The 18,850-nt window shown below is 38.0% G+C and overlaps 1 protein-coding gene across 2 annotated transcripts in view; it reads left to right on the top strand.

Moving 5' to 3' along the window:
• The first annotated feature begins 323 nt into the window (after positions 1–323).
• Positions 324–18,850, top strand: part of ESM1 (endothelial cell specific molecule 1) — a 51,333-nt gene continuing 32,806 nt past the window's right edge. The window contains exons 1-3 of one of the 2 annotated variants that reach the window (XM_038124737.1): positions 324–447; positions 2,829–2,977; positions 4,936–5,053. The gene's annotated coding sequence lies outside the window, so the exon portion shown is untranslated. The remainder of the gene's footprint in view (positions 448–2,828; positions 2,978–4,935; positions 5,054–18,850) is intronic. The other variant, XM_038124736.1, reaches the window with a different exon arrangement.

Genomic DNA, 18,850 nt, shown 5'->3' with positions numbered 1-18,850 from the left:
ATATTGAGAAATCAATCTGCAGTAAAATAATACAATATTAACGATGTAAAGGGAAATTTCAAGAGAGGCAGCTATTAGTAAAAACTTTGAAACCTGTTTCCTGTAGGGGACATTTGAATACAAATGAGTGCATGGCAATTTACAGTGCTCCTGACAGCAAACAGCAGGAGCTATGACACCTGAAAATTCTTCTGGTCTCCTGCTCTCTTTAATTGCTGTTACCCTACTAACAAGGTGCAAGTACTCACCTAGGAGTAAAAATATTCAAATTCCCAGTTCCTCTGGATAATGCATAATGTAATTGCAATTCTGTTGCACTTCAGGTGGACATTGTTGGAGGACATCCTCATTCCTGGCTTTATATGGCTGCTGGGACAAGAATTTAGGTGTTTTTTGTGGAGAAATTCTTGTGGAAAAACAGTGGGTTTTGGCAACAGTACCTTGCGAGTAAGTATATTAAAATGGGGTAATTTTAATTCTTTATTGAAGTGAGGCATGGTATGCAAGCCTCTAAGTGAAGACAGGTGAATATTGATTTTTTAATAGGTTGTTAAAAGCTGCAGTTCCCTGGAATGATCCTAGAACTTGTCATTGTTTATCGTTGCCATAAACTACTGATCTGCATTGCAGAGTTACCTTTGTTAATGAGATCCTGCCAAAGTTACAGCACAGATAATATGCTGTTAAAAGACCAAATTAACTCTTTAGGCATGTGAAAAAGCAATGTCTTGGAAAAGGGAATGTGTCCCAAGGATTTTAAATAAATCTTGTGTGTATGCATGGAACTAAACCTCAAAATGCCCTGAGAGATGAATTTGAATTAGATGTGGACATTATTCCTCTCATTTTGAGTGACCTAGGCTCACAAACCCAGAATGTCACTCATGCCTGTGACAAGGAACCCTGTCCTCTTGACAAGTTAAATGTGAGCAGAAGCACCTCTTCCCCAGGTGGGTGCTCTGCTGTTGAGCAGCTGACTCAAGGTAAGGGGGACATCTACTGTTCACATTAGGAAGTAAAATGCCATATTTTTCTTAAAAATTTCTGGATTGTATTTTAGTTCTACAATTTTCTTTCTTATTTTAACTATCTAAAAGGAAAACAGCTACAATAAACCTGTGCAAACCTGACCTCCTTAAACACCGTGTGGGCAGGTTGGCCAGCCTTCTTCTGTGAGTTAGTCTGAAATACAGGACACAGCTCCTTCTAAGTGAATTTGACTTTCACTATTTTTCAGCTGAATCAGGTTTAGTTGTAAGGGTAGAAATATTAATTCCTAGCATTCTATACTTAGCAAATTCACAAAACATAACCAAATATTCCTTTTTGGAATCAAGGGACTTCTTAATGGGATCTGGAGTCTCTTATTCTTCAGTCAATATGTCAGAGATAGCCAGTCAGATACATTGATAAAAATTCAGATTTGTTAGCAGTTCAGTGGAAAGGGCATTGTCTGTCTCTGATCCTGTGGAGAATGTGCTCTGGTAACTGATCTGGGCTTCTTTCAGCACATTGTTTTGGTGACGTTAAGTCTTTGCCTTTGGGGCAAGCTGAACCAGCCTGGTTTCCTTCTCCTAAGCTGTAAGACAATGCTCATACAAAACCCACCAACACCTGTTCTATGCCTGGTGCATAGAATACTTCCTAATTAATACTTCTCATGTGTTAATGATGTCTGAAATAATTTTTTCTTAGGCAAAACAGCACAAATTCAGCAACATGAATCTCTGTGTGGCCTGTGAACCACCTGTCAGAGTCACAGAGATGGAATTTTGAGAGACATATCATTCTCTCTGACTGTGCTTTGTAGATAAAAAGAGAAATTTTTGGATACAGCACTGCCTTTGCAGATATTTTCAGAAACAAATTTTCATGTGTAAATAAATGAATTATGTCTTTCAGTGGCACATGAATCTTGAATGAAGAAAATTGTTCTTTTGTAGTTTGTATTGATAAATTCTTTGTTCTGGCTTGAATAAATTTTCCTATTTATAGTGAGACTATGTTCTGAAGATGAAGGACAGGAAACCAGCAGTGTGTATTCTGCAATGTCAAATATTTGGGCTGGATTAAGTTTAACAATACAAAATGAAGAAAGAAAAATGTTAATAAATACATTTCTGATGATACTTACAGAGCTTGGAACATAGTGGAATTTATTGGTTGCTTAACTCAATGTTTATTAGCAGGAAGTGAAGGTATAACTCTTTGAATTTTAACATTCTCCCTTTTTTTTTTTAATATTCACTACTGGGATGTCTTGGGTTAGGCAACACACATCCTTCCTCCTTAATGTGCTGAATCCTGTGTTTAGAAAATTAAGGACAAAAAGCTTATTAATATTAAAGATACTCACTTTAGCAGGGCATTTACCCATGTGCATAATGCTCAGGATAAACATTGAGTATTGATGTGTGTTCTGATGTGCTACTGGTGTCAGCAAAGTTTCAGTCATTTGCAGGATTAGGTCATAAATCCAAAAGAGACCTTTCAGAGATTAATGAAAGGCATCAGTAGCAGCTGTCCTTGTGCAAGCAACTCCTCTTATAAAGATGGGAGGCTCTTTCATGAGATTAATTCCAAACTCTGAAAATCTCTGGAGGTCAGTTATCACACAATTATTTCACTAACTATATTTTCAGTAAAGAAACATTATTTTATAGAGGCAAAAAGAAGCTGATGTCAAAACATTGAAATAAATGATTTCCTGCTCTGTTTTAACCACGTTGTTGTTAAATGAAATGTCATTATGTTACATGTCTTTTGATTATCCTCTGAGATGTTGCTCAGTTCCTGTAGTGACTTTCTCTTCCTATATTTTCTATAAGTTACAGAATAGATGAATTGGAATACAGTTTTTCTTGGACCTCCTCGGACATCCATTCCTAAAGAAGAACAGCAGATATTTGGGATTATGGAAACTTTTCCTCATTATCTGTTTGACCACCCTTCCTTTGATAATGACATACTCCTCAAGGTATTGTTTTAATTACTGTTGTATTTTTATGAAAGGAATTCTGCTGATGATCATTTTAGCTACTCTTTGATATTGAAGAGTACATTGTTTAGATAACAGTATCACAGAAAGGTATACTTTTGGTTGTATTAATCTAGATGAAGTTAGAGGATCACTGGCTCTGTGAGCAGAGATGATATTTCAAGCCCATTCTGTGCTTTAAAACACTCTCTATTTTTAATTCATTCACTGCAGCAACCCCTCCAAACTACAAAGCACATTCTTCAGCAATTTTTCAAAGGCAATGATGAAGGGATGTATGCAATGGAGTCTGGCTCACATCTCTATCCCAGAGTTAGATCTTGTGAGGGACTAAGTAAAAATGGAGATGAAACTTGTTAATTTTCTGTGGTAAGCAGGTAAAGTGCAGATAATACAGGTCATACAGACTCAACTCTAGGAGCACAGAGTGGTCACAAAGTAGAGGAGGCTCAGGACACTGCAGAATGGAGCATGGAAAATGTCCTTGCCAACATTATCATGGGATGCCAAAGTGGGGCAGAGCTGTAAGAACTTGAATTTACAGGAAGGTGCAGGGGGATTGGGACTAGATGATCTTTAAGGTCCTTTCCAGCTGTAACATTCTATGATTCTATTCTTCTGTGACCAGAACCTAGTTTTTAGTATTTAGATGGCATCACCGGTTTCACATGGCAATGACCCAGGGAGGAAGGTAACCATGTCCCTCTCTCTGCTAGCTGGAGCACCTACAGGCATCTGTGGCTCAAGCACCTGATCCTGGTTCATCTCTGAGGAGCTCCTTTCCTCAGATGTTAGTGAGCATTCTGCTTCTGTTTCATTGTCAATGTAGACCAGCTCATCTCACTGGCTTCTCTTGTGGCCACTTGTCAGGAGCTCCAGAGAATCTATGAACACAAAATCAAAATGGATCACTAGGAAGTAACATTTCTAGAGCTGAAAATTACAACTCTGTTCCAGAATGATACAGATATCTCAAAATCCTTTGAATTTGACACAGAAGAAGGATTAGTACTAGTACCAGAACTTACCTCCTATCTCTACACTTCTGCAATAATGGAGTATTCAATGGCTTGGAATAAGCTTTCCATCTTTGGAACTTTCCAGCAGCACTGGCAACAATAACTGCAAAGATTTTTTTAAAATCAATTTTTGATTTGTTTGAATGCATTTTTTGAAAGGTATAAAGCCAGAATTGTTTAGCTGAGAACCATACAGCATCCTGTGAAATGAACCATGGTGCAGCGATCATAAGACTGAAAATGTCTGTTTGGTACCTGTGAGCCCTTACCAAACACACCGAGGATATTTGTCAGGGTTTCGCTGTGCTTTCATTTACTGACCTCTGCTGAAGGATGGATCTGTCAGGCAAAGACCAACAAAACATAGACAGTCTGAGTCATTTACCCCCTTTAGAATGTCTCAGAGCAAAAATTGGCAGTCTGAATAGACTGAGACCTGATTTTTCCTCAATTATGTTTCTGCTTTTGTGCCTAATTGCTTATAGCTTTTGTTTTCATCTTTGATCACGGGCACATTGCACTGTGGTTTGAGACTTTTGTGTCAGTCAAGTACCAGAATCTGATTTCAACACTGAAGTTTAGTGGCAAGTTAGGTTTGTGAACAGGACATAGATCCAACAACCTAACTCCCATGTAGGTTTTACATTTCCCCCCTATCCAATGGAAAGCTGGGCTTGAACTCACTACTGCTGCCATAGATGAGAAATTGCTGTACTGCTACTATGGAAAGTCTTTTGAATTTTCAAAGGGACAATTAAGCTCAGGATCAGTTCCTAAGTAGTGAAAAGAGACTTTTAAGAGAAGTGTTGGTAAAATGAGACTAAATGATAATTGAAACAATGTGATACTTCCCTTCCTTTCTGCATAAGAAATCTAGTTTTTCTGTGTTTTTCCGTCTTTTTTCTTTTTCCTTTTTAGCTGAATGATACTGCCAAAGTGAATAAATATGTGCAACTTTTGCCTCTGCCTAACTTTTTTGAAGATGTTGAACCAGGCACAGTCTGCCGGGTGGCTGGATGGGGAGACACATCACCAGGTAGGCCATCAAAATATCTCTGGAAGAAACTCTTAAAATTGTCAATAGAAAAAGTTCTGACAAACATTACGCCAGTGACTCAAAAATAACGAACAACGTGTTGTGTGCTACTGGGAAAAGTAAGTTATATCTGAGTGAGACTTGTGAGGTAAGTAGCAAAGTTACAAAGGAGGGGACATATATTTAACAATAGTTCCCTTTTCACTGGGAACAAAGCAGTATTAGACATCTAATAGGAGGCTGATCCTGTCTTAAGTGACTTTAACCACCTTTCTGAGGGAATTTATTGCAGTGAAAAGACATGTTAAAACTTTGTTTAGTTTAGGTCAGTGTACCAATCAGTAGTTATGGGAGAAAAAGCAGAGCTATCAGGGTCTCAATCATCTGATCCTTTCCAGAAGTCAAAATCTGAATAGTACAGAATTAACTGTTTACCCAAAAGGGATGTTTGGATCTTGCTTTTGAGGCTCTTTGTGCTGAATCCAGAAGAGACAATTAATAAAGAGGTGAGAATCAATTTATACCAGCAATAAAAGATGTATTTTGAAATAGAATTATGATAGCACTCTGCTGCTCCACAGCATTTGTATCAGGTTTGAAAAGCAACCTCTCTTTATTCCTCACCCAACTCCCATGAATGATGCAAGCCAACTGCTCCATTTCATAGGCTGGAAAAAGGTTAGAGACAACATTTCCAAACATGCTTGTGCACTGCAGGTGGCACTGCATGATCCTCTGGTGAGAAATGGACACACTGACAGCTGCTTCTGATTCATCTTCCAAGGAGATTCAGGTCGGCCATTAATCTGTGCTGGTCAGTACTGTGGGATTGTTTCTTTTGGAGAAGCTTGTGAAAATACAAGCATACTTGGAGTTTATACAGGGCTGACTGAATAATATATTGACCGGATGAAAAGAACAACTTCTAGTTACACAGATCCATGAAACAAGAGCATTTTAATAAATATTGTGTCATGCAATAGAGCTGGATGCTGCTGCTTTAGTGCACCACCTTTGAAATGTACCTCTTGGCTTTACAGCTTTGCTGACACCACTGCAGCTTTTTGTGAACAGTTCAAAGTATCCACATTTGTACAGATAACACCTTTACTAAGCTTTAGCAGGAAACTGCCAGGTAGAAAACAAACTTGTATTGGATTCCACTCCACTTTTTACTAGGATGGGAAAGTATTCATTGCACCTGGGTTAAAGCAACATTTGTTAATGTGTACTTACACAAAAATTCAGTTTCAGAATGATAGTGAATGAGAGGTCTGCTGAATGAGAAAAAACAGAACAAAAGCTTAAAATATTCAAATATTTATCTGTGGAGTAATTAAACCCCAAATACTTAATTTTACCATTATTCAATATTTATCTAAATTCAATTTCAAAGAGTTGAAATATAAAACAGAGAGAAACAGTTTCCCAATTAGTCTTCATTAAAAAGACACAAGTAAAGAGATAAAAATAATGTCTGTCTTTTTTTCCTAGATTTTTTCCTTCTTTTATATATTTTTTTAATTTGTGCAAGTAGGTTATTTTTGGGGGGGCAGGTGTTGGGTCTGTTGTTACTGTTGTTTTTTGTTTGTTTGTTTTTGTTTTGTTTTGTTGATCAAATCAACTAAATCCTCTCCCAGGTTCATAATCTCACTCTTTCAGTTAATAGTTTGCTCAAAAAGTATAAATACTGATTGTAATAGATGTAATTATAGTTCTTTAACACAGCTCCTAACATCTGCCAAAACAAACAGGACTCTGGCTATGGATTTCAACAGACTTCTAGTAACTGAAGGACCTGGTGTGTTTCTGAAGAAATCTGTGGTTAGCTTGCTGTACTCCCATCACCTTCCAAATATTTTCTAGGTCTTTTTTAACTAACAGTTTTGAACTGACCATCAACAGAGTTTCTCTGCTTCTGTGCTTATTGCGCTAACAAGCACCAAATACTGAAAACTTTGAGATTTTGCAGAGGCATGAATAAATAGCTCCAGAACAACAACCTACTGGCCTTGATTATTGACCAGGAGCCATGCCACAATTCTGAGCAGAGCAGCCCAAGCTCATAGAGGATATATATGCAGGAAAGAAGCAACAGGACACCACAAAACTGGGTCAGTTGTTGGCCATAGTGCAATAAATAAATAAATAAAATAAATTAAATAAAACCTGCCACTGTGGTGTGCGGGGGCTTAGACCCAGTTCTTGTCCAAGGTTGTGGGAAGGAATATCTTAGAAGGTGTCAGTGGGATTTGGTTCAGTATGGGAATACAGAGAACACTGGGAAAAACTGAGGGGAAAAAAAGCCCATAAAAAAGTGTCTCACAGTTCTGGATTTTGTTAGCACCTCTGAAAACACATGGTGGAAGGACAACTGTTTCTGCAGCCAGAGGTGAGCAGAAGAAAGGTTCAGGAAAAGGAGGTGACCACTGGTGTCATTCACTGCTACAAGCACTGCTAGGCTGATTCTCAGAGCTGAAATGAAAGCAGGAAAGCCACAGAGAGTAGCTCCATGTATGCTACAGTTTCACAATGACAGACACCAACAAAGCCTGAAAAAATTAAGCTGGAAACACATTCTTTACCAGATTCAGAAGAGCTAATTTTCAACAGCTTGTGGCAGAGCTAAACATACTAGCACAGCATTTACAATTTCACTTTCACTCAGCGACAGAAATTTAGTGCTGTCTCTTTTAACCCAACACGCCCTAGCACTAATCTCTAGGTGCCTGTGAGGTGTCCCCTTGGGCAGTACCTCCCAGCTCCTAAAAATTGGCATCTTCTATCAGACCAGCTCTCCTGTACTATTTTTATCCTCACTGGAAATTCATGAGTGGGTTAAGGGATCCTGCCTCAGGAATCCTTCTGCCCTTGGTCAGGCATATGCTCCTGTCTATGCTCACACTTCTCAGCTTGGTCGGTGCAGGACTGAGTTCTGTGTCACCCTTTTGCCTCTCTATCTGTTTTTACTGAGGTCTTCCAGGTAAGCAACAGTTCTTAAGGATTATTTTCTGAGGTCTGACTTGCTTGTTGCCTGTCACATAGTCATGATTGGGCACAGAGAGCAGCCCCTAAGGCTGACTAGGCTGTGCAAAGAGCTGACAAGTGGCACTGACATGTGATGTATGGCTCCAAGCAGAGTGCACAGTGCTGACACACAGCCCTTGCCTCTATCCCTGAGAGGGGACTGACAGCTTACACACATCACACTGGGGTGCAGATGCCAGTCAGGTTTGGTCCTTCGGTTTATGCTGCTCTTGTGCTGGGCAATAGTGCCTGATGTTTTGTACTAGTTTTGGCTGTACATGTAATGCACTGCATGTTAAATTTTTTTAAAATTATATTTTTAAACAAGCTTCTATTTCTCAGTGCAGAGGGTGTCACTATCTATTGTCAACAACTGTTGTTTCCTGAAACTGTGGTGGTATGTTTGAAGCATGGACTGCCTCCACAGCTTCTAGTCAAAGCCTTTGTTTTATCTTCTGACTACAGAACTGCCTGCTATCTAGCAAGCTGTAAGAGTAATCTTCCTTTTGGGGAATGCTATCTGACATCAGGAAGAAACATTTAGAAAATAGAACTAAAACAAAACAAGCCATCAGATTTTCAAGATAGTTTTCTGGAATACTCGCCAGAAGAATCAGTTCACCATAGTCAGACAAATTACAGCAAGCCATTTTCATATGTCTGCTATATCTTCTAATTACAGATTGCTAATTTAAAAAATGTATCCTAACCTTATTAGTGACATGGCAGCTGGTTTAGACACTTCTACCCCAGTATGATTATAACCCCACAATCATCTGAATGAGCTTCTTTTGAATTGACTTATACATTTCGTAATTAATATCTAACAGATTACAAGTAGGTTTAATTTAATTGAAATTCAATTCAAGATGGCACAGGTTTTTTCAAAGCAAGGAACCACAGCAAGATAAGCAAAAAAGCCTTTATTAAAAAAAAAAAAAGCCCTTATATAATAATACAATGGGAACTTATGCATCTTAGCTACTTACAGAGGTATATATTATATTTAATATATAAACAATAGGGTTTAATGAACTTCATTCTTATGAATTATTAATTCATTTTTTTGGTAAAAAGTAAGAAAAGTTGCCCTATTAACACATTCTTACGTCTTTATTTCAGTAAAAAACCAATCCTCTCTGCAGCCATATAGAAAATCAAAATATGAATAATTAAACCAGAAGCAATATCAATAAACAAAAAAATTAAATATTACCTTAATCACTCCTAATAATTCCTGAACTAAAAAGTATATAGTTATGAGTATTTCACTAACTATTAATTAACAAGTCCAGAAAAGAGCCATGAAGATGATTAGAGGGATGGAGCACTTCTACTGCAAAGAAACACTGAGAGAATTGGGATTATTCATCCTGGAGAGGAGATGGGGTCACCTAATGGCTGCCTTCCAGTACCTGAAGGGAGCCTACAAGAAAGAAAGGGAGGGACTTGTTACAAGAGCATGTAGTGACAGGACAAGGGACAATGGCTTCAAACTGAGAGAGCGTGGTTTGCATGAGATGTTGGGAAGAAATTCTTTACTCCGAGGATAGTGACAACCCAGAACCAGTTGCCCAGAAGCTGTGGTTGCCCTGTCCCTGGCATTACCCAAGGCCAGGTTGGATGGGGCTTTGAACAATGTGATCCAGTGGAAGGTGATCCTGTCCATGGCAGGGGAGTTGGAACAGATGATATTTAAGGCCCTTTCCAATCCAAATGGGTCTATGATTCTACAATTTCTGTTTAAATGGAAAAATGGTACCTGGCTGTTGGTTCTGGTTATCTTGAAACAATGTAGAGGATGTTACCTATTAGGATGCGCTGGTCAGTCTGCCTCAAGCTGTTACAATCAAAACTAAAACAGATATTTTTTTCAGCTCAGAAAGAATACCAGAAAATTGATACCAGAAAAAAGCAGAAATGTTTTGAAAGTAGGTGCATGGAAATAGAGTGGACTTTGATCTAGTACGTGTGCAAAACCTGTGATATATTGAAATGGCAATGGGCCACGTTGACAGTGACATGGCTTTCACTGGCTAAAATCTTGGGCATGCACATCCCTTGCCAAAAGCCACAGTCCTGTCTGCATACTGGTCTTAGCAAAGTTCAAGTAACAAATATTTGCACTGAGCTCACAATTATTCTCAGAACTTTGGGCATGCAGATGGAGGACTGCAGATGGAGATGTGGAAAAACTTGCACTTCTCCCTTTCACTGGTGGTTGTGAGAGGCCCTATCTTTCAAAGCGGTCTAGCCAGACCTTGTCAACAAATTCCTCCTATGTACAATCCACACCATAATAAAAAGAATAATGTGGAGGCAGCAATTATGCCTGCATCACTAAAGATATTGCACAGACAGAGACAAAAAAGAAACTTGCTGATATTAATGTGTTGCTCTTTTTCTTTCTGCAATATTAAATGGATTCTAACCTAGTTTCCTTGGTGTGTGTCTATAATCATATGTAGGTAGGTGAGAACAGGGTGCTGAAAACGGTGATACAGGGTGCCATGGTGCTTGTGATTCTAGGTACATCAATTTCAGAAACTACCACATTCACAGTGGAGTGGAGTGGAGTTTGTGCTAGTCCAGGAGTAGAAATGGATGGGTGAAGTTAACTTGCCCTGTGGAATGAGACTGATGCAGCAACAATCAGTCAGGAAGTGCCACAGTGAGATTTGACAGGGACTGCACATCAGAGCCCTGAATTATTAAAAAACAGCTTACTTTATAACAGACTATTCTGTCTAATGAACAATGATGTTATTGAGCAGTCTTTGCCTCATTGAGCAGAGAGTACCTGAACAAGGTGAGAGCACTGCTGGTGGTAAGAAAACAAAAAAGCTAGATTGAATTCTAAAGTGATATTTAAATTGTTTTTTTTCCAGACCTCTTTCCTTCCCCTTGTTTTTCCTGCCCCCAGTTACTGGAGTCAGGGTCACAGTAATGGTTACCCATTTTGATGCTCATATTTGGTTGGCAATTTCCAGAATAGTTTGGTATCCCACCAGCACTTCTGGGTTGGGTTTTTCCCTCCTCATGGTGTTTGGCTGCAGCTTAGCCATCCTGGGAAGTGTCTGCCCAGACAAACACTTTCAGTGACTTTGAAAGAGTTTCCATCTGCACAGTCAGTGGTTTCCAAGTCCTATTTCAGGCATTTATCTTGGGCAATAGACAAACAAAAACCCCTTTCCCTTTATGCTCATTGTTGAAAATTGACTTTTTATTTTTACATCCAATGCTCCATAAATGAAAAAAATCAAACATTTCTCATTTTATAAAACAGAAAAAGCCACTATAGCCAGCACTGAAGGTACTCTGCCCAGTTGTGGCCCAAATGGCCTCCCAGAATCCATGGGGGAACATGTTGTACACCACAGCTTGTGGTGTTGGGGGCTGTTTCCTATTGTCAACAACTATCTGCAGCTGACCTTCCTCTTTGTTCACTTTGCAGCATCTTTACAGTCTGGGTGAGATACCTACCCAGCACCCAGCCAGCATTTGTAGTCCAAAACATTATAGCATGGGAAGAAGATCCATAATACAGTGCAGGGCGCAATTAAAACATGGGATTGAGTAGCAGCTATCTGGTTTTAAATAAATCATCTAAAAAAGAGGATTTGATTGTGAACTATTTCAGAACTATTTCTAGCTTAAAAAACTTATTCTATCATGGTCAAGGAAACATTTAAAATAGCTCATGCTCTGACTATGGTAATTCAGAAGATAAAGCAAAAGAGAAGAATAATGTGCCATTATGGAGAAATCACATATTCAGTCTGTCAGATTCATAGCTTGGACAGATAGCTCCAGCTTTTTATATTTCACTCATATTTTTTTTTTCCCCAGTAATTTTCTTAAAGAATAAATCTTATGGGCATTTGTTAAAATGACTGAAAATTACGATCAAGCTTTGATCAAATAACTAACCTTGATCAATGGATAAAATAAAAAAAAAGACTACTTGTGTATTATATTTTACTCTCTCATATATGCTGAGTGTATATAGGGGCATATAAATTACCACATTTCTTAGTAAAAATGCAAGGTTGTGTTCCGCACTTGTAATATTGTTAGCTATTGCACCTCTTTTATCAATACATTAAGAAAGCTGAAAACAATGAAATACAAGCCAAAATAGATTTGGAAGTGCTCTTTGTAGGTTTATAGGTTATAATTTTAAGCTTTTAACAGTTTCATTTCTTAATGAGACCAAATTTGTCAGAGGCAATATGGAGCTGTTACTCCTCATTGCTTTCTGATTAGAGCTTGTTTGTAAACATTCCTTTCCATATTTTGAGTAAAAAACACACAGCAGAGATCATAAAACATTGATAGCATCATGTGAAGTCCTGACTCTGCTGAAATGAGTGACACAGCACTTATGTCATTGGGGTCAGCATTCACCCGCAATATGTGTGCTCCAGGGAAAGAAAAAAAAATTGCAAACAGAGCCATATGATTTATGGAACAAAGGAAAAAGGATGTAGGAAGCATGTGTGTGAAAATCCTTCTGCCACACTGGGGAAAAAATGGTCCTGTGTTAGGTCCCTCCAACTGCAATGTTCTTGGAACCCTGACTGGTGTCTCTTTCCATGTAAGCCAAGATATTAATCCAGTTTGTTTACAAACTTAAAGTTTACTGAAGTATATACCAATTCATATAGCACAGAAATGCCCAGAGACTGTCAAAATTCTCCTTTAACAAGGCTTTGCTCCTGTTAATCCAAAGATTCAGAGGCTTCAGCTCATTCAGCTCAGACAAGATGGATGGAGTGTGAGAACTGTGAACAAGAGAAAGCAATAACAATGGAATAAAGGAATATAGTCTGCTGAGCTCTTATTTTTAGGGTGCTTTTTTTGTGTCGCATAAGTAAACTTGCACATAGATCAGAGAGAAAGTACAGTATAATAAAGGAGAAAAACAGTATAATAAGGACTAAGGCTGAGCCAGAGAGATTGTGCTGCAGAGAGAAGGAAGAATGAAATAGCCACTCATCCCAAGGAAAGAAAGTATGTGTAACACTGGAAAAAAATCTGAAAAAAAAGTTCCCATTGGTGTCCTTACTCCTTTCAGACCTTCTCTGGCTCTTCCCTGAAGCTGTGTTACTTAGGAAATGCAGATGTTCTCCTCTGGCCTTTCTGGCCAGATTAGGATCACCTAATTATTCTGGAAATCTTCTATATTTCAAAGTTGAGTACTTATGAAAAGGAGAGATTTCTCCTAAAAGAAAAGTGATGATCAATATGAATTTGATATACTTGTATATCTAAGTCAATTACTTCAAATTGACTTTTCTCTGCCAATGGAAATCATCTTGGCTATATTGCAAAGAATACATGGAAGCATTAGCTCATGAAAACACCTAACCCTAACTCAAACAACTCAACATTTCACACATATGACTACAGATTTGCTTGTTAGCAGCACATAGAGCACTTGAAGGTAACAAGCTTTTAATAGGTTTGTCATTCATTACAGGAAATAGTTACTTAGCCAAGTCCAAACTATATATAAAGCATGGCTAAAACATTTGCAGAAATGTAAGACAATAGCACTACTTAACTGCAACAAAATTTCAAAAGACATGTTTTAGTACAGAAAAGTAGAAATCACATGAATACTTAAGATATGACCCTCTTCCATAAAGGTCCCTAGAGTTATCAATTTTTTAATCTTAAAAAACAGAGATCAAAATCAACTTAACTTTCAAGGAAAAGTATACTTCCCACCAATCCTAAACTATCTGATTCTATTACCTATACCTAGGAAAACCAAAACAGTGCACTTTCAGATTCTGCACAGGTATCAAGAAAAAATATTTTTTCAATTGGAATTTGGCTTAGTTATCAGGGACTCATAGAATTGGAGTATAATTACCATTTGGATTGCATAGAGAAAAGATAAAATCCATACAGTGTTTGTAATTTTACTGACTGTTGTGTTATTGTTTATGTCTGGAAAAAATGATGAAAATGCTTTTTCAAATAAAATATATTTTATTCTATATATTCTATATATTTATATAGAATATTTTCATATATATACTATTTATATCTATTTATACTATCTATATATATACTATTTCTATATATATATTCTATATCTATATATTCTATACATTCTATATATTTTATTCAGTGGTTCAGAGAAGCACTGAGAGCAGAGACTGCATGACAATAGAGAAATGATTGTGTGTTTCTACATCAGTTAACTATGTCAAACAGTGAAGGATGAAATAACCACATTATCTCAGCATTAAAGCTGTTTACCATATGGACACCTGATCCTCTAAGCAGAACATGCAAAGAACCATCATTCATGTCTTGGGGTCTTTTATTGATAAAGAAACAGAATATCAGACCTGAAAAGATGTTTTTCTGTACATACGACTTATCTGAGGTGATTTAGATTTCTAGAACCAAGAAGTGTTACAAAAGAAGCAGCTCCTGACAAAAGTATTGATAAGGTGTGTCTGTGTGAAGGCAGAGTTTTGGGCTGTGAGTGACCAGACATTGTATTCAGAGAAGCAGACTTCCTGATGTATAGAAAAGGTATGTGACTTTCTCATACTTTTCTGAAACTCCCTAGTACAGATCTTGAAGGTCTTAGGCACTGAAAGACCTTTCTTCGTCTGGAAATGTAGATGTCTTGAAAGCATTAAAAAAGTTTTCTGCATAACAGAGTCACAATGTATTTTTAAATCATGTTTCCCTATTTAAATCAACTACATATTTATTGGGTGTGACAAACCCAGACTTTCCTGCCATGGAAAAAAATTGACCCTTGTAGTCATGCCATGTAGTAGAACTTTTACACCTCTCTGTGACTGTTTTTTTTGCCTCTTGAACACCTTCTCCAAGCATAGAAGAACTATTTCACTTGATTTGTGACTGAATTGAGAGAAAGCCAGAGATTTCTGCTGTGCAGATTATTACAGTGATTGTAAAATCACTGGGAATACCTGTTCTGTGAAGAGGCCACACAGAGCAGAGGTCCTGCAGCCAGAGCCAGCTGTGACTGGAGTCCATGGAAGCACAGGACTGTGCCACATGGGCTCAGTAAGCAGCACAGACCTGACAGGCTCCATTTCAATGGCAAACTCAGAAAGCATAAATCATATGCAGTAGGTTTGGCTAGCAGCTCCCAGGCTGAACACATCCCATATTTGCATGTGGACATATGGGCACATGGTCATATTTTTGCTGCACTCCAAAGAAGCTGTGGCTCTCATTCCTGAGGCTCTCTGCAGGTAACCCAGCATATCCAGTCATTTCTATGGTAGCTCCTGCAGTTTGTGCCTACCCAGTTTTCTGCATAGCACCTGGTCTGCCTGGAGAAAGCATCTAAACATCTCTTGCCTTCAAGCAAGTAGGAAATGTCCCAAAGCACCTATTTTTACCAGAGTGGAGTTGCTATGATACAGCTGAAACAAAGACTAATTAGCAATTCATTGAAAAGATACAAGAAAAGAAATCATACAAAGGGGAGTCCTTGCCGCTATCTCACTTTCCTGATTCTTATCTCTTACTTCCTATTTCTGGCTTTTCATTTTGGACTTTGCAGCTCAGCTTCCTTTCGGTGTTTCCCTTTGAATTTTTGCATCTCATATAGCATTGTGCTTACGACTTTTTGAAAAGGAAGCCTAGGAAAAGGTTGGATTGTTCAGGAATATGTGGTAACATATTTTTAGTTTAGGGACTGTCTTCTAGAAATGAGCAACAGGGGTTATGCATTAAATATTTTCCTATGTTTAAAGAGATATTAGTGCTTCCTGCTTATCCCAACTTTATACATTCAAAAGACTGGATAGCAACAGTGGCCAGAACGCTTAAATTCAGAAGACTGAAGGTGAATATTTCTCTTTCTAAATATTAAAATGAACAAAGCCTATTAACCTAGTGAGGAGACTGTGCCCATATACCAGCATAGACTAATCATGTATCATGAACATTGCTGCTTCATGGAGATTTTTAACAGGTGGGATCATACATTTCACAGGACATAAATGTAACCTCAAGACAGTCCCACAGGCTGTTTTTACTTGATAAATAGATTATTTACAAGAGAAATGCAGAAATGGTTCTCGGAAGTATTCTGCTGGAAACACAACTCACTGATATTGGATTGTTGGTTCCCTGTAAAGCATGGAACCCTAGGGTTGAAACCTTTTCTGCTTCTAGCAGGAGTGCCAAACATTATATATGGTGATATAATTATGATGTAAGCTGGCAAAAAGACAATTTGTGCTGTAAATTTGGAAAAAAAATAGCTCTGTTCTGATCCAGAATGTCTTCCACCTTTGAAATATATTTATACCACAAGTTAAATAATAGTGGCAAATTTGCTGCTGTTGATATCTGGGGAAGCTTTGTTAATTCCTGTTGCATCAATTTTCATCGAAGAGCTTAGTTCAGGGTTTTACAGATTAAACTTTTTACTGGAAAGGAAAGCTTAATGGATTCAACAGGTAAAACAATAGAGAAACATTAAAAGCAAAGAGAGTGACACTGGATTTATTTCACTATTTAATCAATGGACAGTGTGGAAGATCATAATATCCTTATTTCATGATACTCATATATAATCCAGATATTTATCTGTTCATATTGTTTTCTTCCATTACACATATTTTTTTAATCCATTGTGATAATTTACTTTGGCCTCTAGCTCCAAGCATTGGATACAGTTTCCATCTTATTCCAAATAATATTGGCTAGTTGCTAGGGGAGTGTGCTGATTCCTTTTACGATTTCTTTTCCTCACCACATGTGTGTGTAATTTTTTTATTTATCATCTCTCTAGGACATTTTTCTGTGAGAAACCCAAATGTGACATGTCCCCTTTCAGATCTTGTTTGGTGTTTCAGACAAGGAGCATTTCCTATAAATATTTACAGAATAGGATTTTACCAGCTGGTAGTTAATACCAGGCTAAATGTACGTATGGATGGGTCTGCACACTACACATCATCTGTTATTTCCTCTGAGTGAGCAAGCAGGTATGAGTTTGAAGTGCAGGTGTGAATTAACTTAAGGGGTGAGCTTTCCTGCTCCTTACTGCTGCAGACCTGTGATGCACCAAGTGTGCAAAGCTCTTTTTTTGAGTATTTCACCCTTAGGAGCAGATCTGGCCCGGGTATTGAGAGGGTTTCTGACCTTAGCTGTGTTTCCCTGGTTCTCTGATTGAATATTTAGCATCTCTCTCCCATATGAGGGGTTCCCCAGAGGGATTTACACTGGTTCCTCAGCCTCACAGGTTATAGCCTGACCTACAAATATAAACTAGTGTCAGTTTTTGTCAATTCTATGCCAGCAGACATGGACAGTGGTTTACAGTATTCTGCTGACCTGAGGACTAAGGAAGAAAAACTGGGTTGTTGTTTTTTTTAAACAGACTTCTGCATTAGTTCAGTTGTCATGGAGTCAGTGGTAGGACATACATTTTTAGTTGATCTCCTCATTATAACCTTAAACTTGTGTTCTTCTCTGGTTTTTGCTGCAATTTTCATTTCCATCTTAGGAGTAATCCTTTCACTTCTTAGAGGATAGTTGCTTTGCATTTTGAAGATAAAGCTGTTTACTACTAATTGAGCTAATTGCTGTCAGGTCATGCTTACCAATAGTACTTCCTTGGTTTGCATGAGACCTCAACCTAACACTTTAATTTTTTACTTTTTTTTTTTTTTTTACATTGACTTTTGACAAGTGTTAAACATACAAGGCCAGTCCCTCCCCAAGCATAATAACACCTTACCCAAATGAAGCATACAGTATGTTGGTTTTTCCCATCTTCACAAGACAGAAGAGTTAAGCATTTTGGTTTTGGGTTTATCAATTCACATTTGTGCTCATGAAGAAAAAAGCTTTCCTGCTCTCCTGTATTTCTAGTCTAGTCCTTTGTTTTATTTGGCAGCCTACTGGCAGTGTCCTTAGCCCACTTGAGACACAGGATTCCCAAATGACAAGCTGGTCATACATAGTTCAGTTTGCTTTGGTTCCCACTAACTTCACTGGCAACAACTTTTGGTATTCAGAGGTTTATTTATGGCTAGCTTTATTCCTTTTTTCCTTTCCTGTAGATTTTTTTTAATGCCGAATTTTTCGTCTCTCCAGTGGCTCATCAGCTTCACTGGACTTCATTTGTTTGCTGTTTCTTGTCAAGGCTCTGGCAGGATAAAGTCTAAGGGAGGAGACAGGGGAAGCTGAGATTTGTTTTCTGTTTATTTATATCAATTTAATTGAAGAGCAACATCAGAGCACCCCATAGAGTTTGTCAGAATAGAAGTGGTGTAGAGGGAGAAGAATCAGCCCCCTGGATCTATGTTAATGCTATGCAGACAGTGCTGATGATGGATGGGGATTTCCCCTTTGGTTGTGAAGCTGGGGCAGCACACTGCTCATTCTCCTGAACTTCCTGTGGAAGATACCACAAAGTGATTTTTTTTTTCTGACTTTTCTAGTTTTTAGTTCTAGCAGTAATCTTTGAATGGAAAGTTTAATTCACCTCCACTTAAATACTGATTAAAAAGTACTGTTTCAACGCAGGCAGAAAAAACTACTAAAACATCTGAGCTAGGCTATTAAATGATATGATCTCATTTAATTCCCCAAAATAACCGTCCATATCCCCTAAACGAGTATGGCAAAGATTTATTCTAATAAAGATTATTCTTTCAGCAGTAAGATGATTCAGCGTGATTTTCTTCTCGGCATGCATGCTGTGATAGCAAGGCAGAGCTCTCCTGTCAGCAGTGTGCCCAGTGTCAG

The sequence above is a fragment of the Motacilla alba genome, chromosome Z (genome assembly GCF_015832195.1).
Source record: "Motacilla alba alba isolate MOTALB_02 chromosome Z, Motacilla_alba_V1.0_pri, whole genome shotgun sequence".
NCBI classification, from domain to species: domain Eukaryota; kingdom Metazoa; phylum Chordata; class Aves; order Passeriformes; family Motacillidae; genus Motacilla; species Motacilla alba.
Note: the sequence above shows the minus strand (reverse complement) of the source record. Positions and strands in the feature narration are given on the sequence as shown.